Source organism: Trichechus manatus, unplaced genomic scaffold, assembly GCF_000243295.1.
Source record: "Trichechus manatus latirostris isolate Lorelei unplaced genomic scaffold, TriManLat1.0 scaffold00076, whole genome shotgun sequence".
Classification (NCBI taxonomy): domain Eukaryota; kingdom Metazoa; phylum Chordata; class Mammalia; order Sirenia; family Trichechidae; genus Trichechus; species Trichechus manatus.
Genome location: NW_004444012.1, coordinates 7079164 through 7107092, shown reverse-complemented (window position 1 = coordinate 7107092; position 27929 = coordinate 7079164). Strand labels below are relative to the sequence as shown.

Here is a 27929-nt window from a genome sequence, read left to right as displayed (position 1 = left end):
AGGAACTTGGACTGGTAACAATTAATCATAATCCATAATGTATTAAGTCCCATAATAAAAGCATATTCCATATGCTATGAGAGCATAGAGGAGAGGTGATTCTCAGTAGACTTTTTGAATTCCAAAAAAAAGAAAAGGCCTCAGTTACATCTAGCACTGCTCTATTCATTTATTTTTCTACTGTGTTGGGGGTCCACAAGACCACCCCCACATTCTATGATTCTTTAGGAAGACTCACAGGACTTAGCATGTAGGCATACCCGTGGCTATGATATGTTACAGTGAAAAGATACAAAGCAAAATCAGCAAAGGGAAAGACATACTAGGTAAAGTTCAGAGGAAACCAGGCACAAGCTTCCAAGCGTCCTGCCCGCACAGAGTCACAAAGAACACACGTAATTTCTCCAGAAATGAACTGTGACAATGTATGTGAAATGTCATCTACCAGGGAAGTTCACTGGGGGTTTGTCACACAGGCAATCTCTGCCTAGTACATACCATAATTACAGATTCCGAGAAGGAACACAGGTGATCTCCATAAACTCCATTGTTTGCATACACAGTTTAGGTACAATGAGCCACACTTAACAGTTCTGGGAGTGGTGAGAACCCTCCCAAAACTCAAGTTCTCAGACACCAATCAAGAGCCAAGCTTGCAAGCAGGCCTTCCTAAGGATAGCAGTTTCAGGCCTGCTATATTAACTCTTCTCTGCACGCCTACTCATTTATTTGCTTATATTGGTGTTCATACATTTAGGAAGAAGAGGGGCTGTTGAATTTGTATGCTAGTTCCAATCCATGTTACAGAACACTAAGTCTTGCTTTTTGAATGATATACAGTAATTAGGTATTACTATTTTCAGTGGTGTGCTGGACCCACTTGGTATCTGTCTTAGACTAAGCTCTCTAGAGAAGCAAAAACCAGTGAAGCATTTTATACATATATATATATAGAGAGAGAGAGAGAGAGAGAGAGAGAGATTTATCTCAAGGAAATGGCTCACTTGGTTGTAGAGGCTGGCAAGTCTCAAGTATATGGCTCAGGAGTCAGGCTGGAGGCTTCTCCTGACTCACGTAGCTGCAGTGGCTGAGGAACCCAAGATCGGCAGATCAGACAGCAGCCTGCAGGCACATGGGCTGAGGAGGCTGATGAATCCCAGATCAGCAGATAACATGGCAGGCTGCTGGCTCACAGGCTTCATACGCCAAAGAATCCCAAGATTGGCAGGCAATACGGCAGGTCTCTGGCTCAAGTCCCAAGAAACGGAGGTCAGATGATAGCAAGCTGTACACAGGATCCAGAGTGAGCAAAAGCCAGTGAGTTTTGCCAGAACATCCATATATATTGGATGCAGGTCACATCTACGAGGAAACTCCCCTTACAACTGATTGGCTGATCACATCAGATCACATCATGGAGATGATTATATGATATCACAAAATGGAGGATAACTATATCATTACATAACTGCAAAATTACATCATTACATAACTGCAAAATTACATCATTACATAACTGCCAAATTGTATCATTAAATAACTGCCAAAAAACCGAAAATCACGGCCCTGCAAAGCTGACACACAACCTTAACCATCACAATCCACCCCTCGTCCATTTGGCACCTGTCCACATCTCCTGAAACCATATACAATCTCTAAATAAATACAATTACAAAGTCATACTTGTGCCTAGCCTTATACAACTAACATGCATACAACCAAAACACTTCAGCCCCATTTCTACCTTCCATTTGATAAGTGAAGAAAATTCCTTCCATACAAGGAAGCAATACTCACAACAATTACAGTCCTCATTTCTGCAACTGGTCATGTGGTTGTAACTGGTATTTAGAACTATCTTCTTCCACCATCAAGTCCATATTCACTTTGACCTCAGCAAGCACCTCAGCTGGTCATGGTTCTTTGCCTGGTGGGGTGATCCAAACCTTCATTCCTGAAGGGTCTAGGCCATCGATAGTCATGTTGGAATTGGGCTGCTGTAATTTCCCATTGACTTTAATCACAGGAATGGTAGGATTAAGATACATCCTAGGAGATCTCCCGTATTCCAAACATACTCTTCTTTACCTCCATTATGTAATATCGATCTGATTTCCCCTTGGTAATCAGGATCAATCACACCAGCCAATACAGTAACTCCTTTCTTTGCCTGTTGATCCAAAGGCATAAGGAACACAAAGTGGCCAGGTGACATTCTTAACTTCCAGTTCAATGGAATCAGTGTTGTACCTCCTGGTGGGAGCATTCCTCCCTTTGGAACTAAGACCTCTAGGCCTAAGGAGCATATGGCCATGGGACAGGAAACAAAAATTCTGTAAGTGGGTCACTAGGGGTAATAGTGAGTGGTGCCACAACCATTTCCACCCCTTGATTCCTGGACCCAGGAATTCTGGCTATGGGAGAAATAGCACCATCTATTAGACACTGGTTTATAGCATACACAGCCTCCTGGAGAACATTGCTCCAACCCTGCAAGGTATTGCCACCTAACTGGCACTGTAATTGTGTCTTTAGAAGGTTATTCCATCATCCTAGTAAGCCAGCTGCTTCCTGGATGGGGAATATGGTAAGACCAGTGAATTCCATAAGCATGGGCCTATCGCTGTAATTCATTTGCTGTGAAGTGAGTCCCCTGGTCCAAGGCAATGCTGTGTGGGATACTATGACAGTGGATAAGGCATTGTGTAAGTCCACGGATGGTAGTTTTGGCAGAAGCATTGTGTGCAGGAAAGCCAAATCCACATCCAGAGTAAGTGTCTATTCCAGTAAAAACAAAACACTGCCCTTTTCATGATGGAAGCAGTCCAATGTAATCAAACTGCCACTAGGTTGCTGGCTGATCACTGCAAGAAACGGTGCCATATTGGGGACTCAGTGTAGGTCTCTGCTGCGGGCAGATTGGGCACTCAGCAGTGTCTGTAGCCAAGTGGGCCTTGGTGAGTGGAAGTCCATGTTGCTGAGACCACGCATAACCTCCGTCTCTGCCCCCATGGCCACTTTTTCATGAGCCTATTGGGCAGTGATGGGAGTAGCTCAGGAAAGAGGATAACTGGTTTCCACAGAATTTGTCGTCCTATCCACTTGATTGTTAAAATCCTCCTCTGCCAAGGTCACACTTTGGAAAGTTTTCACATGAGACACAAACATCTTCACTTCTTTGGCCCATCCAGAGAGGTCTATTCACATACCTCTCTCCTATGCCTCCTTGTCTCCAATTTTCCAATCATGTTCCTTCCAAGTCCCTTACCGTCCAGCCAAACCATTGGTCACAGCCCATGAATCAGTATACAATCACACATCTGGCCATTTCTTATTCCAAACAAAAGTGAACTACCAGGTGCAGTGCTCAGAGTTCTGCCCATTGGGAGGACTACCTTTCACCACTATCTTTCAGGGAGGTCCCAGAAAGGGGCTGTATTGTTGCCGCTGTCCACTTTCGAGTAGTGTCTGCCTATCGCTCAGAACTATGTGTAAAGCAAGTATGAGTTTTCTCTTCCTCAGTCAACTGATCGTAAGGAACTACCTGTGATGCCATAGGCACAGACTGGGAGAGGGCAGGTAATGGGACAGGAGTGGAAACCATTGACGTCTGGGCTACTTCCGCATGCAACTTACTTTTGCCTTCAGGTCCTGCTTGGGAATGATCTCGTATATACCAATTCTACTTAGTGATGGAGTGTTGCTGTGCACATCCAACTTTATGGCTCTATGGGTCAGACAACATCCAGTTCATGATGGGAAGCTCAGGCTACCTGGTGACTGGGTGGCCCATGGTTAAGTGTTCAGTCTCTACTAGGGCCCAGTAACATGCCAAAAGCTTTTTTGCAAAAGGTGAGTAGTTATCTGCAGAGAATGGCAGGACTTTGCTCCAAAATCCTAAAGGTCTACACTGAGTCACCAATAGGGGTGTGCCAAAGATCCAACCAGCACCTCTATCTGCCACTGACTCTTCAAGCACCACTGAATCAGCTGCATCACATGGCTCAAGTGGCAGAGAGGCTTGCATGGCAGCCTGAACCTATTGCAGAGCCGTCTCTTGTTCTGGGCCCCACTCAAAACTAGCAGCTTTTCGAGTCACTTGATAAATAGGCCAGAGTAGCAAACCCAAATGAAGAATATGTTGCTTCCAAAATCCAAAGGGGCCCACCAAGCATTTTGCCTCCTTTCTAATTGTGGGAGAGGCCAGATGCAATAACATATCCTTCACTTTAGAAGGACTATGTCAACATGCCCCACACCACTGGACCCCTAGAAATTTCACTGAGGTGGAAGGTGCCTGAATTTTTATCAGATTAATTTCCCACTGTCTTGCATGCAAATGTCTACCAATAAATCCAGAGTCACTGACACTTTTTCCTTACTAGTTCCCATCAGCATAATGTCATTAATGTAATGCATCAGTGTGACATGTTGTGGAAAGGAAAGGCAATCAACGTCCTTGCGGACTAAATGATAACATAGGACTGGTGGCACAGTGGTTAAGAGCTATGGCTGCTAACCAAATGGTTGGCAGTTCAAATCCACCAGCTGCTCCTTGGAAACCCTATGGGGCAGTTCTACTCTGTCCAATAGGGTCACTATGAGTCAGAATCGACTCAATGGCTATCAGTTGTTTTTTTGTTTTGTTTTGTTTTTGTTTTGTTTTGTTTTTTTGAGGTAGATGTGAAAGTGTATTGCTGGCCTTGCCAGCTGAAGGCAAACTGCTTCTGTTGTTCCTTCAAAACTGAATCAAGAAAAAGGCATTGGCCAAATCAATAGCTGCATACCAGGTACCTTGAGATGTATTACTTTGCTCAAGCAATGAAACCACATCTGGGAAGCAGCTGCAATTGGAATAACCACCTGGTTAAGTTTTCAATAATTCATTGTCATTTTCCAAGATCCACCTGTGTTTTGTACAGGACAAACAGGCAAGCTGAATGAGGATGTGGTGGGAATCACCACCCCTGCATCTTTCAAGTCCTTGTTGGTTTTTCGTACAGGCCAAACGGGCAAGCTGAATGGGGATGTGGTGGGAGTCACCACCCCTGCATCCTTCAAGTCCTTTACTATTTTCCTAGATAGGGGCCGTTCTAATGGCTTCCACTTGGCTTTTCCTACCATAATAGCCCTTACTCTATCTGTCAGGGATCCAATGTGGGGGTTCAGCCAGTTGCTGAGTATATCTGTTCCAATTATGCATTTTGGAACTAGGGAAATCACTACAGGATGGGTTCAGGGACCCACTGGCCCAACTGGACCCACTGTGAGCCAAACCTGAGCTAAGACCCTATTACTAACCTCCATACGCCCTCACTCTAACCGATGGGCCACAGTGACCTTTTGGGTTTCCTGGAATTAGTATCAGTTCAGAGCCAGATGATGATGCAGATGCTGCCCCAGGCAATATCTCAGACAAAGGCTCTTCAGACACAGCTGGGTTTATCTCATCAGATGGGGGTGGAGGGCTATTTGTTTTACTTGGGAGGGTGGCTTAGCAGACAAAGATGGAGTAATCTCTTCAATGGGAGTGAGAGGGCTGGTTCTGAGGCAGGAGTGATTCAACAGAAAATTGGGGCTCAGTGTTTCCACCTTTCTGATTATCTGCCCATACATCCCCATCCCAAGTTTCAGGATCCCATTTCTTCCTAATCAATGCCTTCACTTTAACTTTAGACACCATTTGAGGTTGGGAATTCAGTTGGCATTGTAATTCAGCCACTATTATGATAAGACTTGGGGGTTTGGTTTTTGACCATAGCAGCTCTGTTACTACAAGGAATGAGGCTTTCTTGGCAACTCTGAGGTCTTTTATACGGTGTTTGAGTTGTGACTCTGATGCCCTGAGCTCATTCCTTTCTTTCAACACTTTTTCTAATGAAAGTAAGACCAATCAACCAGCTTCCTTATACTTCTCATTCTGACAAAATTTTGGAAATGTATCAAACATGCAATCACCCAAAGCCTCACCTCTCACCAATACTTGATCTATTGGTGGTAATATTTTGCATATTTCCACTGCCACCCCATGCCATGGATTAGCGGTGCCCTCTTTACTACTGAAAGCAGAGTCATCAACATCTTTAAGACTAACCAGATTTGAGAACCAATTTAGAAAACTCATCCTTACAATTCTGTTTCTCTAGAACCACTCTTGGTACCAAATGTCTTGTGCTGGGTTCTCTAGAGAAGCAAAACCAGTGAAGTGTATATATGAATAAATATATATAGAGAGAGAGAGACAGACAGAGATTTATCTCAAGGAAATGGCTTACACAGTTGTAGAGGCTGACAAGCCCCAAGTCCATGGATCAGGTGTCAGGCTGGAGGCTTCTCCTGACTCACATAGTTGCAAGGGCTGACAAACCCAAGATGGCAGGTCAGATGGCATGCTGCTGGCTCAGGCTGCAGAGGCTGACAAATCCCAAGATTGTCAGGTAAGCTGCTAGTGCAAGTCCCAAGAACCAGAGGTCAGATGATGATGAGCCAGATGCCAGATCCAGAGCAAGCAAAAGCCAGCTAGTTTGCCAGAACATCCATATATATTGGATACAGGTCACATCCCTGAGGAAACTCCCCTTACAACTGACTGGCTGATCACATCAGATCACGTCATGGAGGTGATTACATTATATGACACACTGGAGGATAATTACATCATTACATAACTGCCAAAACACAGAATCATGGCCCGGCCAAGCTGACCCTCAACCTTAACCATCACAACTACCATACAAGATTCAAAAGAAAGAGAAGTATTTTTCCTTCTCCTACTCCAAGAAGACTCATCTATGCCTGGGCTCTCCAATCTTTAATAAATATAGTGATTCAAGATTTCCTGAAGACAACCACCCTCTCCCAAAATAATTATCAACAGGCTTTTGTTTTGGGAGTAAAGGCCAAATGAGAAAGGCTGGTGCTCCTCCACCGACCCAGGCATGCCTCTGACTTTTCTAACACTACCATTGAAGAGAGGTTTCTGCCATAAAACGTTCATTTAGAAACAAGAGGTTATAGCTGATGACAGGAAGTGCTCAACCTTTCCAACATGAAATGTGTAAGTACTTTTGGCTCATTGACCATCCCTGCCTTGCTCTTCGGCTCACTGTGTTCCATGGGGCAAGAGATGATATTTGTCAGTCGTGAGCATATCTTTGTCAGAAAGCCTTTGTGGCATAAGACAAAAGGTATGAACCAAACAAGAACACCGCAGAGGGAGAGCTATTCAAATCAAAGCAGACAGGTCAGGTCCCAGGAAGACAGGAAAACAGGGAAAGGGCAGAGGGTGTCCTCACTGGGACAGCTAGCCACAATGCTTAAAGACTATGTTCCCTCGTTACTGCCTAGTTGTTAGAGCATATTTCACTTGTCCAAATGACACTCGAGGATCAGACCAGTCCTACAATCCTTTGGAGCTCAGTGAAGTATCAGGAAAGCTTGTTGGGTACTCAGTTCTTACCGAATTCACCACCCTTGGAATTGTTGCTCTCATTATCAATACTTGACTTCCCAAGATTTACCTACTTTAAAAGACCAGAATAAAGCACTATCTCAGCCCACTTCCTATCCCTTTTCCCTAAAGCACTGAAAAAAAAAATCACAATTTTTTGGTTACAGTTCAGATTTTCTTGAAAATGGGCATAAATTATTATTGTCAGTGTATTGTAAGTGTATTTTTAAATTGAAAACGTGACCGAGGCATGATAAGACTTTGCCCAGTTATATACTCTCTGAAAAGGTGAGATGCAAAATGCCTCAGCTGGTAGGTAAGTGTGATATAAGTATGTTTTGAGTCATCGTGAAGTTAACCTCTCTCTGAAGGACGCTTACAAGTCTTGCCCTTGGGGATCACATTAACCCTCTGAGGTTCCTTTTTGGCTTGCTGTGAGTCTGATGCAAGTCCTAAAAGGAAAAGGATGCTTTTGAGTCAGCATTCTCATGCAGTGTGCCATTCTGAAGAAAGTCAGCTTCAGTCCCAGCAAACGCACTTGCTTTATTGCTAAATTTCCTACCTCTGCTGTGTTCCTCTTCTTATACTAGGTCTTTCCAGAAGTTCTCCTGTGTGCCTGAGATTCTGGAGAGAAATCCTGTTAATTCAACAAACCTGATTTGAGAATATTTCCTTTCAGAAAACCGCTCCTGGAAAGTTGAGTCCTCTGAATAATCTTCGCATCTCTTGTTTAAATTAGTCCAGTGCAAGTAAATAGTAATGAGACTACAGGTAAAGAATATTTGCCTTAAAAAATGGCCAAAAATAGTTTGGAGAGGTTCGTTCCTCTCGTACCTTTTCTTTGCCTTGCTTGTCACTTTTTTCTCATCTTTGGCCAAATAAATAAAGCACATAAAGCATCCATCATTCCTTCTAGTCCCTTTTGCCAGAATATTCCCTGGAATCCTTTTCTCTCTCACCCCATAACCCTAAGTAACAAAAACCTCCTATCAGTGAGTAAACATTCCCCTCCTAAACTGAAATCCTCCTATTTTAGTTTCCACTTGCCAAAGCCAGCACAAATTGAACATTCCTCTTCACTTAATATGAATACCCATCAGATAACCATTAAATGAACAGGGGCTACAGATTGGAAGGAATGCTGACAATGCAGATGACATCCCGATAACTAACTCAGCCTGATCACAGCCCAGGAGGGTGGCTGTCAAAGGGACAGAAGGATGCTGGGGAAACGCGGCCACAGTGCCAGTAACTTACAGCACTTTACCCTTGGCCAAGACGGCTGGCGTCTAAAGTCATCACAGGAATGAGACAAATTCCATTGTCCTATCTGGCAACTGCTCACCGTGGCAAGTCAACTCTCTGTGACTGTCTGAAAGGGAAAGAGTCACATATTTTCACCTGTAGGAATGAATTAGAAAGGAGAGTACCACTGACTCAACTAGGGGGCATTGAGAAAAAGGTCAGCTGACCCCTGAAGCCACTCCATTTACTGGTTTCACTGCCTCAGAATGCCACAGCCTACGAAGTCTGGTAATGCACAACACACACAGCACTCTTCAACCACATTTTTTAAAGCAATCGCAACATACTGCCTTGTTTCTAGGTTGGCAAGGGAAGGACAAACACAGGCTGAGTCTCTGGGAATTTGAGTTCTAATCCTACTCCCCTGCTCAAACTTGGTCTCTCTCTCTGAATAGACTGCTTTTTGATTGTCCCTTCACCATCAGCAAGGACCCACTATTTTGAGCTTCTGAGCTCCATGGCCAAGCTTTGCTCAACTTGGGTTGTCTTGCGTCGTGACTTAGTGATATCAGGGGAAGTAGAATAGCTAGTGTATTCCCGAGACTGACCGGTAGATGGCGCATTTCTGAGCATGTACTACCTGTAGCTTCCCAGTCTCAGAAAAGAAGAACCTTTGATTTGCAGGAAAAGCTAAGAAGCTGAGTCACTAGATCATTTGTTTGATGGGTTATATCATATTTGTGTGTAGCATGTCTTTCCATAAAAAAAGGTGTGTGGATATTTTGAGATAACTGGAAGAGAAGAAATGTATCAGAGTTTACTTTCAATAGCAGCAAACACCTACTTCTCTTAAATCTCTTACAGTCTATTAATTAATTAAGCGATATAAAGATCATAATTTGTAATAACTTACAGTTTGGAATCAATATACCCGTTGCTGTTGAGTCGATTCTGACCCATACTGACCCTACTGGACAGAGTAGAACTGCCCCATAGTGTTTCCAAGGAGTGGCTGGTGGATTCAAACTGCTGCCCTTTTGGTTAGAAGCCGGAGCTCCTGGGGTCAATATAGCTCTCCTTAACTCCCAGAGTGGTTTATAAACACTCCATCATTAACCAAAGGCCAGTGGGAGAGAATGGTTTAACATATGTACTCAGCCCAGCTGGTTGAGAAATTGAATTCTAAAGCAGACCATCTTTCCACTGAGACCTTATTACATTATCTCCTTTTCCTATGTTTCTAAAGGTAGTCAGGTTTCAATTTAGAAGCCATAGGATATTTTTGACAGAAATGTCAAGAAGATTGTAGGTGATTACTAATCGTTGGCGGTAACTCAAATAGGAGACAATTATGTCTTGACATAGTTGATAACTGGACTGATATTGGAACTGAAATATAATCACTCTCTTACTGTCTACCAACTGAAGCTGAAACCCCAGGCACGTTCAAATAAAGCCTTGAATGACTTTAATGCTGCTGAAAGAAACAAGGTCTACAGCCCATACTTTGCATTCTGCCAGAAGGAAGACTGACAGCCCTTGATGGTATTATATGTCTCATAACAGGGCATTATAATAGGCAGGGGTGGATTAGCCAGTAAGCAAGGTAGGCATGGGCTTATAGTAAGCAAGGTATGCATGTACTTAATTGTGTTTACTTACTAATCTGTAGTGTACAATTTCACCTGTTTTTCAAGTGAAATCGTGCACGACAGGTTAGTAAGTAAGCACAAGTAAGCCTGTGCATACCTTGCTTATTGGGTAATCTATCCCTGATAATAGGGCATTCTCTAGCAAAAGCATCAGTATTTTGTGAGAGCTAAAGCTATCCCAGAGCCCTGGTGGCAAAGTGTTTAAGAGGTCCGGCTGCTAACCAAAAGGTTGGCAGTTCGAATCCACCAGGCACTCCTTGGAAAACCCTACGGGGCAGTTCTACTCTGTCCTGCAGGGTCGCTATGAGTCGGAATCGACTCAACGGCACACAACAAACCCATCCCAGGGATACTTTGGGGCTTCTGACTAAGGGTCAATTTAGAAACTTTGCTGATGTACACACACACACACACACACACACACACACACACTCATACACAAAAAAACACAGAATGAAAGACTGCATGACCATACGCGAGAACTCACAGAAGGCAAATATGCCTCATTTAATTCTGTAACCCTAGAGTTAGCCCCATTTAACAGCCCTGACCTTGACAGAGAGTGTTTTATGACAAGAAGTGCAGCATGTTTTCTATCCCACTAGTGATTTTCTTCTCTACTTCCCACTGATCTCAATTTTTATTTCAGAGGCAAACGTCTTGAAGGCACTTTCTATTTCTTCACTTTCTGCTCCCCCTTCCTACCCTGAGATTTCTTTCACAAATGTGACCAAAGATCTACATATCCCTGAATCTAATGGGAACTTTTCAAAGATTACTTTGACCTCCTACCAGCACTGAACTGTGCTTTACGTATTTCTTTGTCGGATCAATGTCTTCTCTTGACTTCTGTAGTAGGTACTCTCCTGGTCTTCTATGCCATTTTCTTGTATTTCAAAATTATGTCCTTGACCTCTAGCCTTCTGACTTATTCTCTCTTCCTAGGTCATGCCATCCACTCCATGGCTCCACTGACCATCTGTATGCTGATGTCTGATCTACATCTATTTCTCCAGCCCAGACATGTCTCGCATATATAGCCATGTATGTAAAAATATGTCCTGCAGTGTTTTTCCAACTGTGGGACACAACCTATTTGTGGATTTGAAATCAGTTTAGTGAGTGGAGACAAACATTTAAAAAATAAAATATAGACTAGAAAAGAAAATATTAAAGTGCCTCACACCTAGGTAAAATATTTCATGAAACATTATTTTCATTTGTGTGGGAGTTGGAATCATAACGTTAAATATATTTCTTACTCTGGATCATGGCCAAAGACATTGGAAAGGCAGTGGTCCACTGGACATCTCCACTGAGCTATTTCAAAGGTAATACACACAACACATGTTCAAAAATGAACTCCTCATCATTTATCCCAGACCTATTTCTATTCCAGAGTCCTAGTTCTATAAATGGCACCATTTACTCAGTTACCCAAGTCAGAAACCTGAAAGTCATCAACAAATACTGCAAATTCAGCCTCCGAAATGTGTTTACAACCCAACACTTCTCTCCATCTCCATGGCCACCAGTCTAGATTAAGCCACCAAGGTCTTTCAATGTACTATTGCAATTGCCTTCTAACTGGATGGATGAATGAGTAGTGAATGATTAATTGATCATACAGTAAGAAATACACATATGAAATTATTACCTTTGTAAGCAGAATAGTCTAACAAGTAGAATGATGTTAATATAAAAGGTTGAGATAAATTCACAGTCTTTAACAGGCTGCTGCTGAGGGATTTGAGCAGTACACTTAATGTTTTAGGAATGGTGTCAACAAACACTAGTCCTTGGATTGTACTATCAGAGAAAGACAGATCAAATTACTGGTCATTTGGATTATGGAGTCAGGCTAAAATGGGTTTTTTTTTCAGTTTATAGGGGGATAAGAAACAATCCTGATCATCTGTAGCTTCCATAAGAACTGCTACATAAAAGATTGTCAAGGGTTTGGGAAAATGCTGGTAAGAAAGGGTTATTGTTTTCAGTGGCCCCTTGAAATTCATGTTTTCCTCTCCTCAAAGGCTACTTTCTTAGGCAAAGACTTATACAAATAAAAACCAAACATTTATCAGAGCTTATACAATATTCACCATCTTCCCTTCCATCATCCAGTTTATACAAGTAGTTTATGGACTGAGACCTGATTTTATTTGTATTAAGCTTATGAGTGCAAACCCTCAGACTCTCAAACCAAACTGCATTGTTTCGTTTTTGCTGTCTCCTCCCACCACTAACATCACCAAGATTTTAATCTGTGGGATAAAAACCATATTCTTACTTGAGAGGAAAAGGGAAGTACAGTTTGCTATGGTAATCTGCAATAATATCTGATTGGGTTCAAATATGGATCTATTATATGATCCAACCCAAGGATTAAGGCAATGAAACAGTCTACTTGTTATGAGTATAGTAGGGTCTAACCAGCTAAAACTGGTGAAGACAAGCCCAGCTTTCCCATGTGGGGTTGCCTAGCATAAACTGTGATTCACCCTGGTGTGGGTTACTGTTATTTTTGAAGTTAATCTGACCTTCTCGACCTGAACCACAAAGTAAATAAAATGGTTTCTCATAAGTACATAGGCTTCCAGAGAATTTCTTCACTTAGGGCTGCAGGTTTGTATCTATTTCTATTAATAACAATTTCTATACATTTATGGATAGAAAAAATCTGCTACTCCCCTCCCAAGGCGATTCAAGATGACTGACTCATAAAAATACCTAACTCAGCTTCTCTGTCATACAACCAACTCTTCGTGAGGCACTTTCAGTGGAAGAAATGGAAGTTTTAGCCATTAATTACCAGGGCTAGAGACTCAACTCTTCTCTTTCTGGGGATGATGCTCCTTTCAGGGCATTTCCATCTGCAGAACAGACAGAAAGGCTCTGTGAGCAGGAAGAGAAGCCGGAGCCACAAAAGCACGAAGCCTGTGGAGGCAGGCATCATGGGCTCGGGACGGGACGTCTGCAGGAGAAGTTGAAAATGAGCCAGTGTGTGAAACTTGGGAGGCATTCGCAAGCCCTCTGAAGACATCAAAAGCCAAACATCATAAGAAGAGGAATAAAGAAATAAAAAGTGCCATTTTTAAAGCCGTCTTGGGAATACTACCAATTCCATCTAACCTAGAAATATTTAATAGCAATAATGCTATCCACAGCCCTAAAAATAAAATGGGCATGTTTTCAAAGACAAAACAAAGCATTACCTTTTGAGGAAAGAATGAAATCTTTGATAATGAATGGTTTAGAATTACATCAAGCCTTTTAACGACGTCTTTTGCCTGACGAGATCTGACTGTGAGTTGGAGGATCCTCAGTCGCCAGGTGAGAAGTTCATCTCGGAGACAGTGTCATCTGCGTTGCTGCGTTTGAATCATGCTCTGACGGCTTTGGGACAGAATGGACTATCTGCCCAGAGCGGTGCAGATGCACTTCTTCCTCAGAGTTGGAGAATGTTGAGATGGATCTAAATGTGGAGATTAAAGTGTGGTCCTAATCTGAATTCTTTTTTTGGCCAATTGCCTTTGACTCCTTCCCACCCATGGCGACCCCCTGTGTGTCAGAGGAGAACTGCACTCCATAGTATTTTCAATGACTGATTTTTTTGGAAGGTGCCTCTGTGTGGACTCAAACCTCCGATATTTCAGTTAGCAGCCGAACGCTACCATTTGCACCATCCAGGGACTCCAATCTGAATTTAAAGGATTAGTTAATCTACAAAGTTAACATTTTTAGATGATAACACTTTCGAAAATAATGGTGTAAATGGAATATTGCCAACTGTCTCAAAACCTCCTAAAGGGTCTGTCACTTTTCTATCGGTGCCAAAACCAAACCTGTTGCTGTTGAGTCAACTCCGTTTCATAGTGACCCTGTAGGACAGAGTAGAACTGCCCCACAGAGTTTCCAAGGAGCAGCTGGTGGATTTGAACTGCTGATCTTTTGGTTAGCAGCGGAGCTCTTAACCACTGCACCACCAGGGCTCCTCTATCAGTGCAGTATATTGTAAAATTTAAATTTCCGTTGAAATACTTTTGAACAGATTTATGTTTAATGATCTAGAGCTGTACTGCCCAATATAGTAGCCAGTAGGCATGTGGCTACCATAAAATTAATTAAAATTAATAAAGTCAAAAATTAAATTCCTCAATTGCAAAAGCCACAAGCATTGGCTAGCAGCTACCACATTGCGCAGTAGATATAGAACGTTTCCAACATCATAGAAAGTTCTGTTGTACAGCACTGATCTAGAACAACTTTTCTTAGTGTAATCTGCAGGTCATTGGCTCTCGGCTGTTATAAGAGTAATACGCAGGGGGTTCTGAGTTAAGCATGGTTCTTCTTTCCTACTGGTCTTTTTGGTACCTTTCTCATGCTAACGAGAATTGTCAGCCTCAAAAAGGAGACTCTTGAATACAGGAATTTTCTAAACAAATTTCGACATCAAACTCTTCTTTGTGAAGTAACTCCCAAAGTAGTGTTCCATGCAGCAAACTTTGAGAAATTAGATCTGCAGAGTAAGTAGTTTGATACCATAGACTATGCCTTACTCATCTCTGTAGCTCCTTTCTGTGTCCAGAACAATGCCTCACACATAGTAGGTGTGCACTGTTAACTGAGTCAAGTGACGTGCCCAGGTCAAAGAGAAAGTGGTCAACAGATGTAGGATGAGAACCATGTAGTTTTTAGGTTCCAGAACCAGTAGCCTTCTCAACTGGGGTTACCATGATAGGTAAAATCACTGGTCCTCTATACCCAAGTACAAACTTTGTTTTCTTTTTTTAATTTCCACGTTTGTATTCAACTCTGATGTACAACCATTGTGATAATACCAAAGGTAGATAAGCTAGAATGTACCTGCTCACTCTCTTTATTTACTGAGATACACTTCACGTAAAGTAAAATTTGCCGTTTCAAAATGTACTTTGGTAGTTTGTAGTATACTATATCCACAAGGTTGAGCAACCATCACTGCTATCTGATCCCAGAACATTTCCATCACTTCCCTAAAAAACCTATTAGCAGTTAGTCCCAACTCCCTCCTTGCTCTACCCGCTGGCAACCACTAATCTACACTCTGTCTCTATGGATGCACATATTCTGGACATTTCATATAAATGGAATCATATAATATGTGGCTGTTCGTGTCTGTCTTCTTTCACTTAGCATAATGCTATCAAAGTTTATCCATGTTGTAGCACGTATCAGTAGTTCATTCCTTTCATTCCATTGTATGTAGATATCACATGTTGCTTATCTTTTCATCAGCTGATGAACATTTGGTTTCTTTCCACTTTTTGGCTATTATGAACAATGTTGCTAGGAACATTAGTGTACAATTTTTTGTGTGAACATATGTTTTCAATTCTCATGGGTATATACTTTGGAGTGGAATTTCTGGGTCCATTTTCTTTTGAGAATGGGATTTAGAAATAAGCGTTTTCATGAAAATCTTAAATCTATTTATACCAGTCTTATGCAATCACACACACGCACACACACACAATCCCTGAGAAACTTTTTTGCCAACATGTTGTTAATCATGTGGTGGTTCTGAAAAGCATTTCTATTAAAATAGTCTAAGTCCAGACGAATTTCTCCACAATGAATTCACTTCGTTTCCTGCCTCTTCCACAGTGCGTCTTGAAAGAACTTAACCTCCTACCGTCACATCACAAAAGGCCTTCTCAGATAAACATGTAATATGGTGATACACAGATAGTTTAGGACAAGTCCCCTAGGCAACTTGCAACCAGGCGGCTGCCTTTAAGCTTTTGCTAATAGAAATTCTGGGGTCACCACTGCTCTCTGTCCTGTCTTTCTTAGATCCTTTTGCCTCCTGAGTCATCAGAGCTATTTGACTAAGAGGTTGGCAAAACAAACACCAGGCCATCATTTGATACAGTCTTTATGGGGAACATTGTTCTGTGATGTGTGACAATGGTTGTACAGGATAGATGAGTACAGTCACTCCTTCACTTACTATGGCAGTGGGACAGGTAGTGATTGTTATAAGAAACCCTGGCAGTAAGAGTTCCTTCTTGACGGTGTGCTTGGGAATGAAACCACCTGCAGTCAAGCCTTTGAATAAAGCTAATGGCTGATTGCGAAGAGGAGACAGAAGGATGACCTATAAAGGGCTCCCTAGGATGAAAAAGTATAGCACATTTCCAGGCTCAGAAATGTGAATTTTTTCCTATTGAGCCATAAATTGTTTAGCAATGCTTTTCGACCTACAGATATAAAATCATCTTAGCATATCGTGATGGATAGGATAGGATAGGAGAGGACAGGACAGGACAGGACAAGATAGGATAGGATAGGATAGGTCGGACTAGAGTGGATTCCCCCGGTAGCAAAGATAAATATTGTTTCTTCAAGTTGTGTGTGTGTGTGTGTGCATGTGTGCACACTGAACATGTACATGTGCACAGAGTTGGCTCATGTTATAAAATGTATTTCTTACTACGAGTCACGCTCAGAAATGTTTGAAAGCCATGTCTATACGGGTGGTGTGAGCAGTTAGTGATTGGTGGCTCACCTAAAGGTTGGCAGTTCGAAGTCACCCAGAGGCTCCAAGCAAGTAAGGCCTGGCAATTCACTTCTGTAAAGATTACACCCAAGACACCCCCGAGGCAGTTCTACTCTAACACATGGGTGGCCATGAGCCAGAAGCCAACTCCAGGGCAGCTAACAACTAACCTATAACATATATAAATACCCATTTGTCTCTGAAGTGGAGGTTAATTCCCATTTTGATCATTTCCCTACAGCCAAAAATTGTGTAAGATCATTTGTGGTATCTTTTATTTGAAAGGCCAGATGAGGAACACTATGGTATGTTGGAAATTAAGATTTCTGGAATTGCTACATGTTTTTTGAGAGGAAACAAAGCTATCAATCTTCTCTACCACCAGGAACATTCCAAACAAGTGCAAAGCATTGTTTTGGAGGCATGACTAAGGAATCCAAGGAAATTAGCAAACAACATGAGGGCAGGTGTGACACAAAACATTCCAATGTTTTGTCTAGAAAGCTCCGTTCTGCTGTTATGTACATATATTACCACACAAAATGAGTGGGCTTCAGACAAAAGTCTTAACAGACACATCTGAGCAAGGAGGAAATGCTAAGTCTCTTTTCAATGGAATAAATTACATAATAAACTCCATGATACATTTATGACAAATAGGAAGCTGCCACTAAGCTTTCCATTTGTAATAAATGTCTGTTTTTGCAGAAACTCAAAGAAGGAAAGTCCAGCTGACCACTATCAACACATTTCCTTTACAGCTTCCATTATCACACCAACTCATGTAGGACACAGTCTACATATGCCATTAAACCTTCACAATGGCAGATCAGCTAGATACCCAGAAATATTTTTCCAGTGAGGACTCTACTCATATTTGTTCTGTGACCAGTATTTCTGGGCTTTAACATTTACTCTCCAACATTCTTAGAAGCCTACTTAGCCTACTTTACCCCTAAATCCCCTCTTTACTCCTTCTTTCTCTTTTTCCTATCCTCACTCATAGAAACGATCTTCAGTGTTGACTTCTCACTTGTACTAGAGTTTCAAATTTCCAAATGCCCGTAAGGAATTTTCAATTTAGATGTCTGTTTCCTAATTTTTATCACTCAAACTCTTCATCTTCCCAAAATCTTAAATGAAGATCCCCCCTGACTACTCCCATTTCATAAAGGGCTGCCATCATTTACTCAGAAATCCAAGCATCATTTTGAGACTCTTCATCCCCCATTTCCAATCTGTCAATAAACCTGTTGCTGTTGAGTCAATTCCAGTTCATAGCGACCCTATAGGACAGAGTGGAACTGCCTCATAGGGTTTCCAAGGAGTGGTTGGTAGATTCGAACTGCCAACATTTGGTTAGCAGCCAAGCTCCAGAGTAGAACTGTCCCATAGGGTTTCCAAGGAGTGGCTGGTGGATTCTAACTGCTGACCTTTCGGTTAGCAGCCAAGCTTTTAACCACTGTGCCACCAAGGCTCCACCAGGGCTCCATATGAGCTGTTATTTCTTCTTTCAAAATATCACTGAGTGTGATGGTTAAGATTGTATGTCAACTTGACTAGGCCATGATTCTCAGTGTTTTGGCAGTTGTATAATTTTGTGATCACTTCCCTGTTGAAATTTGATACGTGATCACCCCCATGATGGAATCTGCTGAGTGGTACCAGTGGGGGCGGAGCCTGTGGCGGCTCATTGCCCCCTCAGCCTTCATCTCTCCACCCTCTGCCAGCTACTACCTTCCTGCTCACCTCGCCAAGGTTTTTGGCTTGTTCCAGACCCAGCAGCTGCCTTTTGTTGTCTCACTTCTGGCTCTTGGGACTCGAGCTAGCAACTTACCTGTCGATCTTAGGATCTGGGGATCTTCACAGCCTGTGAGCAAGAGTCCTGCTCCCCCACCTGCCAATCTTGGGTTTGCCAGCTTCTGCAGCTGCGTGAATTGGGAGAGGCCTCTACCCTGATCCACAGACTTGGGCTGTTCTAGCCTCTACAATCACATGAGCTGTTTCTTTGATATAAATCTCTCTCTATATATATTTATACGCTTTACTGGTTTTGCTTCTCTAGAGAACCCAGCCTAAGACACTGAGATTTGCCATATTGACCACTGTCATCACTTTATGCCTGAATTTATATTATAATTTCCTTATTCCTGTTCAACCAATGGGGAAATTAAAGACAGGAGGATAACTTAAAACTTTATTAAGAATGTTTAATAAGAATGTTCTATGCCTCAGACATTTGCTAGTCACAGAATAAATACCATAATGAGCAAGACTCTGTAGCTGCCATCAAGTTACTCAGAATCTCATGGCTTTTACTGATGGATTGATACTAGATTTTCTTAACCATCACCGTCATCGCGTCCCTTTCCTCCTCCAGAATTTTATGCTTCACTACACTTAATTATGTACAAACGCTTTTGCCTGACTTTTATGGTCTCTACTGTTTGGAAATACTCCATCTGTCCCACCTGATTCCTTTTCCTTCCCTGGCACGGCTCATTTCATCCAACAATCTGTACTCCCACCTATCCCCTAAATGCTCCCTATACTTCTTTACTTTTACTTGTATTCACCCTTCCTGGAGGTCTTTCTTCCTCCCGCTCCCCACACAAATCTTACTGACTGTTCAGGGCCTATCTGGCAGCCCACCTTCTCCAATTTCCCCAAATCCATTCACCCCTTTCCCAATTCCCATTGTGCCTATAGTTGGAGGGCAATTCTACCTAGGGTATTGCATGTGGCATTGTTTCATATGTGTAAACATATCTTCACACATAGAACACGAGCTTTTTGATCTTCTTTAAATATTTAATTACAGCCTATATACCACCTAGCACTGTGTCAAAGCAATACACTAGCACTTTGTCAAAGATTTACCCTCCACCGAGCACACTCTTCCCTTTCACCCTTCCAAGATTCTTCCTCATTTATCAAGTGTTCAGTGACTGACCTTTGCCTGTTTCAGCGTTAGACTCTGGGTGGGGTGCAGACATACGTAAACAAATAAACCCCGATGTCAGAAATAAATACACAGTACAGCAGAAGCCCAGAGGAAAAAACATTACCCCTCTCTGAAGAAAAGGAAGAGGCTCTTGAAAGGGATGCTCTTTCTTGCCTGGAATATCCTTTCTGTTTAACTATCAAATTCTACTCATCCTTCAAGCCCCAGTTCATAGTCTCTCTCTTCCCTGTAGCTTTCGTTGTCAACAAAATAAAGAATCCAGTGCTCTTAAAATTATATATAAAAAAGAGAAGTGTAATGACTTGCTCAAATGATGCATACGTTTTCTTCATGTGTTCTCCATGAATATTTCTTCTCTTTGATGTTGGTTGTAAGAAATTCTGCCCATGTTTCTTTTTTAGACTTTGCGGTAACTATATATACAAGGCAATGTTGGATGTTGACTCCAGGTGGGTTATAGTTACTTGCAGAAATTATTGAGATTCTGTAACCCTCCTTGTCTATCTTGTTTTTTTTCTCCCCCTTCTATTTCTGTCCTAAATTTCTGCAAGGCTCTGAGTGGACATAATGGAGTCTGTAAAGGAGTGCTGTGCTCTCCACCTACAACAAGCCCCAAACTGTATGCCTGATCTAGTGAGTGTGTTTTGAAAAGGTCTTGGTTTCCTTCCCTTGATCACAGGGAAGAGGTGTTTGATCTAACCCACCTAATCTCTCATTTCCAACCAGTTATGAAAACATGCTTCCCAGGATTTCAGACCACTGGAATAGAGGGGAGCAAATAATCAGAGAAAAGTGGTTAAATATAGATCAGGGTTTATATTTATAAACCTTCAGTGAGTTGGTCTGACAGTCTTTCCCTGGAATGCCATCCAGAGCTGCACTTGCCAGGGGTGTGCATTTCTCAACCCTCACTAACCAGTATAATGTCAGAGCTTTGTTTCCTCAGCTTTCCTATTACTGCAAATGCTCTGATCTGCTTTTTCAAAAAAGTATAAACATCTACCATGTCCATTCAAACTAACCCAGGAATTGTTCGATAAATTCTTAAATAGAGCAGCAATCTATTTGGGCAAAAGAGAGATCAAACTTCAGAGCTTCTAGGGAAGTGGGATTTACAGGGTAGATTACAAGAAATGAGAGAGTTGCACAGAGTAAAACTCCAGGAAAAAAAAAATACATATATATATATAAATCCCCCATGCATTTGTCAGTTTGTCATACTGTGGGGGCTTGCATGTTGCTGTGATGCTGGAAGCTTTGTTACTGGTATTCCAATATCAGTAGGGTCACCCATGGTGGACAGGTTTCAGCTGAGCTTCCAGACTAAGACAGACTAGGAAGTAAGACCTGGCGGTCTACTTCTGAAACAAATTAGCCAGTGAAAACTTTATGAATAGCAGGGGAACATTGTCTGATAGAATGTCGGAGGATGGGCCCCTCAGGTTGGAAGGTACTTACACAGTGGCTGCAACAATGGGCTCAAGCATAACAATGATTTCGAGGATGGCACATCATAGGGTCACTATGAGTCAGAACCAACTTGACAGCACCTAACAACGACATAAATATAAATACAAATATAATAGATATTATCTATCCAGAGTTTATATACATACGTCTTCCACTTGAAGACTAAGCTGTGCATATGACATGCTACAAGATCTGAGATAATAGTTACTAAAGGGTGGTGAGCTGATTGGAGATTCTGGAGATAGTTTAATCCTGATACATGTTGGAGTTTCCATCAGTCCGAGTGGAGACAGCGTGCTGTATTCAGTTGCATTCAGCTGAAACCTCAGAAAGGATATGCCATGGATTAGGGGTACTGTAACCCTATAGAAAAGAAATCGGAGACCAGCCTCAACAAAGCCCAAGAGCCAGCCTTGCTGGAACCAGATCAGAATCGACTCAATGGCAACTAACAACAATAACGTAGACCCATAGAACCAAATAAAAAGTCTAGAAATAGACTCAGAAGTATATGGTCAATAGGTTTTCTTTTTTACGTCACCAATGCAATTCAAAGAGCGAGGAAATTCCTTTCCAGAAGTCATGCTGGAACGATTGGATATCATATTTAAAAAATGAACCTTGATCTCCAACTCAAAATTTAATTTGAGGTGGGTCATAAATGTAAATGTGAAAGCTAAAACCATAAAACTTCTAGACAAAAATGTGGAATGCTTTTGTAACCTTGGGGAAAGAAAAGATTTTTAGACAGGACAGAAAAAAGCACTGATTGTGACAGGAAAAAAGTTGATAAATTGGACTTTGTTAGAATTAAAACCTTCTTATAAAAAGACAATGTTAAGGCAATGAAAAGGCAAGCCACAGACTATGAGAAAATACTTACAATAACTATCTCTCTAGCTAGCTGGATATCCATCCATCTATATAAATGGATAAATGATGACTGACAATTTTAATTATTTGAGCTTTTAATAACTTCAAGCCCCCTTATATAATTTACTGCATGTCGAAGGCTGAAGTAAAAATTCAGAGCACGCTAGCAATAAAATTAGCTATCATTTACATATCAGGGAGAGTATCAAGAATATCAAGGGCCCTGGTGGTGCAGTGGTTAAGCACTTGGCTGTTAACCAAAAGGCCAGTGGTCCAAGCCCACTAGCTCTTTCATGGGGAAAGATGTGGCAGTAGGCTCCGTAAAGATTTACAGCCTTGAAAACTCTATGGGGCAGTTCTACTCTGTCCTATAGCATTGCTCTGAGCCAGAATTGACTCAACAGCAATGGGTTTTGTTTTTGTTTTTGTTTTAATAGGGGAGATAAGGTGTTACTAATCTTTCTAACAACTCTGTAAAGCAGACATTATTATCTCAAACTTACAGATGATAAAAGCTGAGGTCAGGGGGCTAAATGGTTTGCTGAAGTTTGTAGGGATAGGGAATGGCAAATTCAGAATTTCCTGCCACATCTGATTCCTAAACTTAGGCTTTTCATAATACTTTTCTTTTCATCTATCAGAAATTGATAACAAAGAAAGTAAAATAAAAAATAAATGGCAAATAAAGGCAAATTAAATTTAGGATATAGCAGCCAGAGTGAATGCTTTTCGGAAAAGGATAGTCACAGGGAAGAAGAGTTGCTAAATGGTGGGTGCAGAGTCTGACGGAAAGATAGGTGAACCAGTCCTCTACCAGAAGCACTGACATGGGGGCACTGAAACATACATGGGATAAATTAGGAAGGGTGTGCTTTCAGAGCCAGGTTTTCTCAAGTGACTTTTTATATAACTACAGAAATATGAATTGACCCAAATTCAGCTGAAGCTGTCAGTGCTTCAAGTGAAAACGTAAAGAGAGTACTCACTAGCATGGGCCTGCCTCTACTGAATGATTTCACAACGTACACCAGCAGCTGCACTCAGCCAAAAGACAGCGGTAGTTATCAGCTGAAACTCTGAGACCAAAAGTTGCACGGCACAATGCTGTTCACAGGATTGAGGAATTTCCTTCATTACACAGATCTTCAATAAGCTTGCCAAGAGGTTGTTTGGTTTGGATGATCACAAAATAACAGGAGAGAGCTATAGGAAAGCAGGAAACTCTTGTCTGCTTTGGGCAGCAGAGTGAATTAATAAATGAACCTATTTCTATATACATTTTTATTAATAGGAAATGAGAGTCTCCCTGTCCCTTTAAATAAATGTTGAATAAATGTTTGTTGTTGTTGTTGTTAGGTGCTGTTGAGTTGGTTCTGACTCATAGTGACCCTATGCACACCAGAAGGAAATAATGCCCAGTCCTGCACCATCCTCACGATCGTTGTTATACTTGAGTTCATTGTTGCAGCCACTGTATCAATCCATCTCGTTGGGGGTCTTCCTCTTTTTCACTAACCATCTAAAATAAATGTTTATAATTTCCTTTTGAAACGGTACCAAATTATTAGTCTGGAGATACCCATGTGTCTAGGTCCAGCCTTAGCTCTGTTTAGATAGTCTTTCTTTCTATCCCTTTCATCACAGAAGAGAGAAAAAAAAATCAAGGACTTTCCCTAAAACTAGGCTTATCTGACGCAAAACAAAAACTACAGTCTTAAGCCACATTAGAGAGAAAGACAAAATTTTGAGTGGTATGCAATTGAATGATGAATGTGGAATGTAAACGTGTTCCAGAAATTCAAGCATCAGTGTGGGCACTGGCGTAAAGCGAAGAGCTAAAGCTTGATGCGGGTCCTGAGCTACACCTGAAGAAAGTAGAATTTGGGACCAAGAGTTGAATATCACACACAGGCATAATGCTACTAAAGAACTACGCTATCAAACAGCTACCAAAAAACAGCACGAGTGGCAATATTAATCTCAGATAAAATAGACTTTAAAATAAAATCCACCGTAAGAGACTAAAGGGACGATCCACCATGAAGATATAACCATAATAAGTATTTATGCACTCAATGACAGGGCTCCAAAATACATAAAACAAACTTTAACAGCACTGAAAAGAGACATTGACAGTTCCACAATAATAGCAGGAGACTTCAACGCACTACTCTCCATAAAGGACAGAACATCTAGAAAGAAATTCAACAAAGATACAGAAGATCTAAACACCACAATCAGCCAACTTGACCTCACAGACTTATGTAGAACACTCCAACCAACAGCTGCAAAATACACATTCTTTTCCAACACACAGGGAACGTTCTCCAGAATATACCCCATCTTAGGCCACAAAGTAACCCTCAACAAAATCCAAAACATTGAGATAATACAAAGTGTCTTCTCTGATCACAACACCGTCAAAGTAGAATTTACTAACAGGAAGAGCAAAGAAAAAAATCAATTACATGGAAACTGAATAACATCCTGCTTAAAAACCACTGGGTAATAGAAGAAATCAGAGATGTAATCTAAAAATTCTAGAATCAAATGAGAACGAAAACACATCATACCAAAACCTTTGGGACACAAAGGCAAAGGCAGCGCTCACAGGTCAATTTATAGCAATACATGCACACATCAAAAAAGAAGAAAGGGACGAAATCGAAACATTAGCTACACAACTAGAACAAATAGAAAAGAACAGCAAAAGAACCCCACAGCCACCAGAAGTAAGGAAATAATAAAGACCAGAGAAGAAATAAATGAAATAGAGAATACAAAAACCATACAAAGACTCAACAAAACCAAAAGTTCATTCTTAGAAAGGATCAATAAAATTGACAAACCACTGACCAAACTGACAAAAGAAAGACACGAGAGGATGCAAATACCCCAAATAAGAAATGAAATAGGGGACATTACAACAGACCCAACTGAAATAAAAAGGATCATAACAGAGTATTATGAAAAACTATACTCCAACAAATTTGAAAACCTAGAGGGAATGGATAAATATCTAGAAACACACTACCTACCCAAACTAACACAAAGTGATGTTGAAAATCTGAACAGACCCATAACAAGAGAAGATATTGAAAAGGTAATTAAATAAACTCCCAACAAAAAAAAGCCCCGGCCCAGACGGTTTCACTGGAGAATTCTACCAAACATTCAGAGAAGAGCTTAAAAAGCTTACACCAGTACTACTCAAACTATTCCAGAACATAGAAAAGGAAGGGATACTTCCGTATTCGTTCTATGAAGCCAGCATACCCCTGACACCAAAACCAGGCAAAGATACCACAGAAAAAGAAAATTATAGACCAATATCTCTCATGAATATAGATGCAAAAATTCTCAACAAAATTCTAGCCAATAGAATTCAGCATCGTATCAAAAAAATAATACACCACGACCAAGGAGGATTCATACCAGGTATGCAAGGATGGTTCAACAGTAGAAAACCAATCAACGTAATCCACCACATAAATAAAAGAATCACATGATCTCAATTGACACAGAAAAAGCATTTGACAAAGTCCAACACCCGTTCCTCATAAAAACACTCAATAAAATAGGTATAGAAGGGAAATTCTATAAAAAGCATTTATACAAAACCAACACCCAGCATCATTTTTTTAATGGAAAGAGGCTGAAAACATCCCCCTTGAGAACAGGAACAAGACAAGGATGCCCTTTAACACCACTTCTATTTAACATTGTGCTGGAAGTCCTAGATAGAGTAATAAGGCAAGAAAAAGAAATACGCGGCATCCAAATTGGTGATGAAGAAGTGAAACTGTCCCTATTTGCAGATTATATGATATTATACATAGAAAATCCAAAAGACTCCACAAAAAAACTACTGGAACTAATAGAAAGATTCAGCAGAGTAGCAGGATATAAGATAAACATACAAAAATCAGTTGGATTTCTATATACCAATTAAGAGAATGATGAAAAGAAATCAGAAAAACAATACCATTTATAATAGCCCCTGAAAAGAATAAAATACTTAAGAATAAATCTAACCAGGGACGTAAAAGACCTATACAAAGAAAACTACAAAACACTACTGCAAGAAACCAAAAGAGCTCTACATAAATGGGAAAACATACCACGCTCATGGATAGGTAGACTCAACACTATGAAAATGATAATTTTACCCAGGGCAATTTACAAATAGAATGCAATCCTGATCCAAATGCCAAAAACATTCTTCAAAGAGATGGAAAAACTAATCATTAGCTTTATATGGAAAAAAAGAAGCCCCGAAGAAGTAAGGCACTACTGAAGAAGAATAAAGTAGGAGGACTTGCGCTAACCTGACCTCAGAACCTACTATACAGCTACGGTAGTCAAAACAGCTGGTACTGGTACAACAACAGATACACTGACCAATGGAACAGAATTAAGAACCCAGATGTAAATCCATCCACCTACGGTCACCTGATCTTTGACAAGGGCCCAAAGTCCATCAAATGGGAAAAAGATAGTCTTTTTAACAAATGGTGCTGGCAAAACTGGATGTTCATCTGCAAAAAAATAAAATAGGACCCATACCTCATACCATACACAAAAACTAATTCAAAATGGATCAAAGACCTAAATATAAAGCCAAAAACTATGAAGATCATTAAAGAAAAAATAGGGTCAACACTAGAGGCCCTAATACATGGCATCAACAGGATACAAACCATAACCAACAACACACAAATTCCAGAAGATAAGCTAGATAACTGGGATCTTCTAAAAATCAAACACCTATGCTCTTCAAAAGACTTCACCAAAAGAGTGAAAACAGAACCTACAGTCTGAGAAAAATTTTTTGGCTATTACAAATCAGACAAGGGTCTAATCTCTAAAATCTACAGGAAAATCCAACACCTCTACAACAAAAATACAAATAACCCGGTTAAAACATGGGCAAAGGATATGAACAGCCACTTCGCCAAAGAAGATATTCAGGCGGCTAACAGACACATGAGGAAATGCTTACGATCATTAGCTATTAGAGAAATGCAGATCAAAACTACAATGAGATATCATCTCACCCCAACAAGGCTAGGATTAATCCAAAAAACACAAAATAATAAATGCTGGAGAGGTCATGGAGAGACTGGAATACTTATACACTGTTGATGGGAATGTAAAATGGTACAACCACTTTGGAAATTGATTTGGCGATTCCTTAAAAAGCTAGAAATAGAAGTACCGTACGATCCAGCTATCCCGCTCCTTGGAATATCCTAGAGAAATAAGAGCCATCACACGAATAGATATATGCACACCCATGTTCATAGCAGCACTGTTCACAATAGCAAAAAGATGGAAAAAACCTAGGTGCCCATCAACAGAAGAATGGATAAACAAATTATGGTATATCCACACAATGGAATACTATGCAATGATAAAGAACAACAGTGAAGCCGTGAAACATCTTATAACATGGAGGAAGCTGGAGGTCATTATGCTAAGTGAATTTAGTCAGTCACTGAAGGACAAACATTGTATAAGACCACTATTATAAGAACTCAAGAAAAGGTTTAAACATAGAAGAAAACAATCTTTGATGGTTACGAGGCTGGGGAGGGTGGGTGAGGGTTATTTACTAACTAGATAGTAGATAATAATTACCTTAGGTGAAGGGAAGGACAGCACACACTACAGGGGAAGTCAGCACAACTGGACTAAACCAAAGCTAAGAAGTTTCCTGAATACAGTCAAACA

General features: G+C 40.9%; 1 long non-coding RNA gene across 2 annotated transcripts in view; it reads right to left on the bottom strand.

Moving 5' to 3' along the window:
- Positions 1–27929, bottom strand: part of LOC111821299 (uncharacterized) — a 284239-nt gene that overhangs the window by 161446 nt on the left and 94864 nt on the right. Inside the window, exons 1-2 of one of the 2 annotated variants that reach the window (XR_002824741.1) lie at positions 21312–21360; positions 13563–13822 (exon numbers count right to left, since the gene is read on the bottom strand). The exons of the other annotated variant lie outside the window; for it this stretch is intronic. This is a non-coding gene — a long non-coding RNA (uncharacterized LOC111821299). Of the gene's footprint in view, positions 1–13562; positions 13823–21311; positions 21361–27929 lie in introns of those variants that run through there. 2 annotated transcript variants of the gene reach the window in all.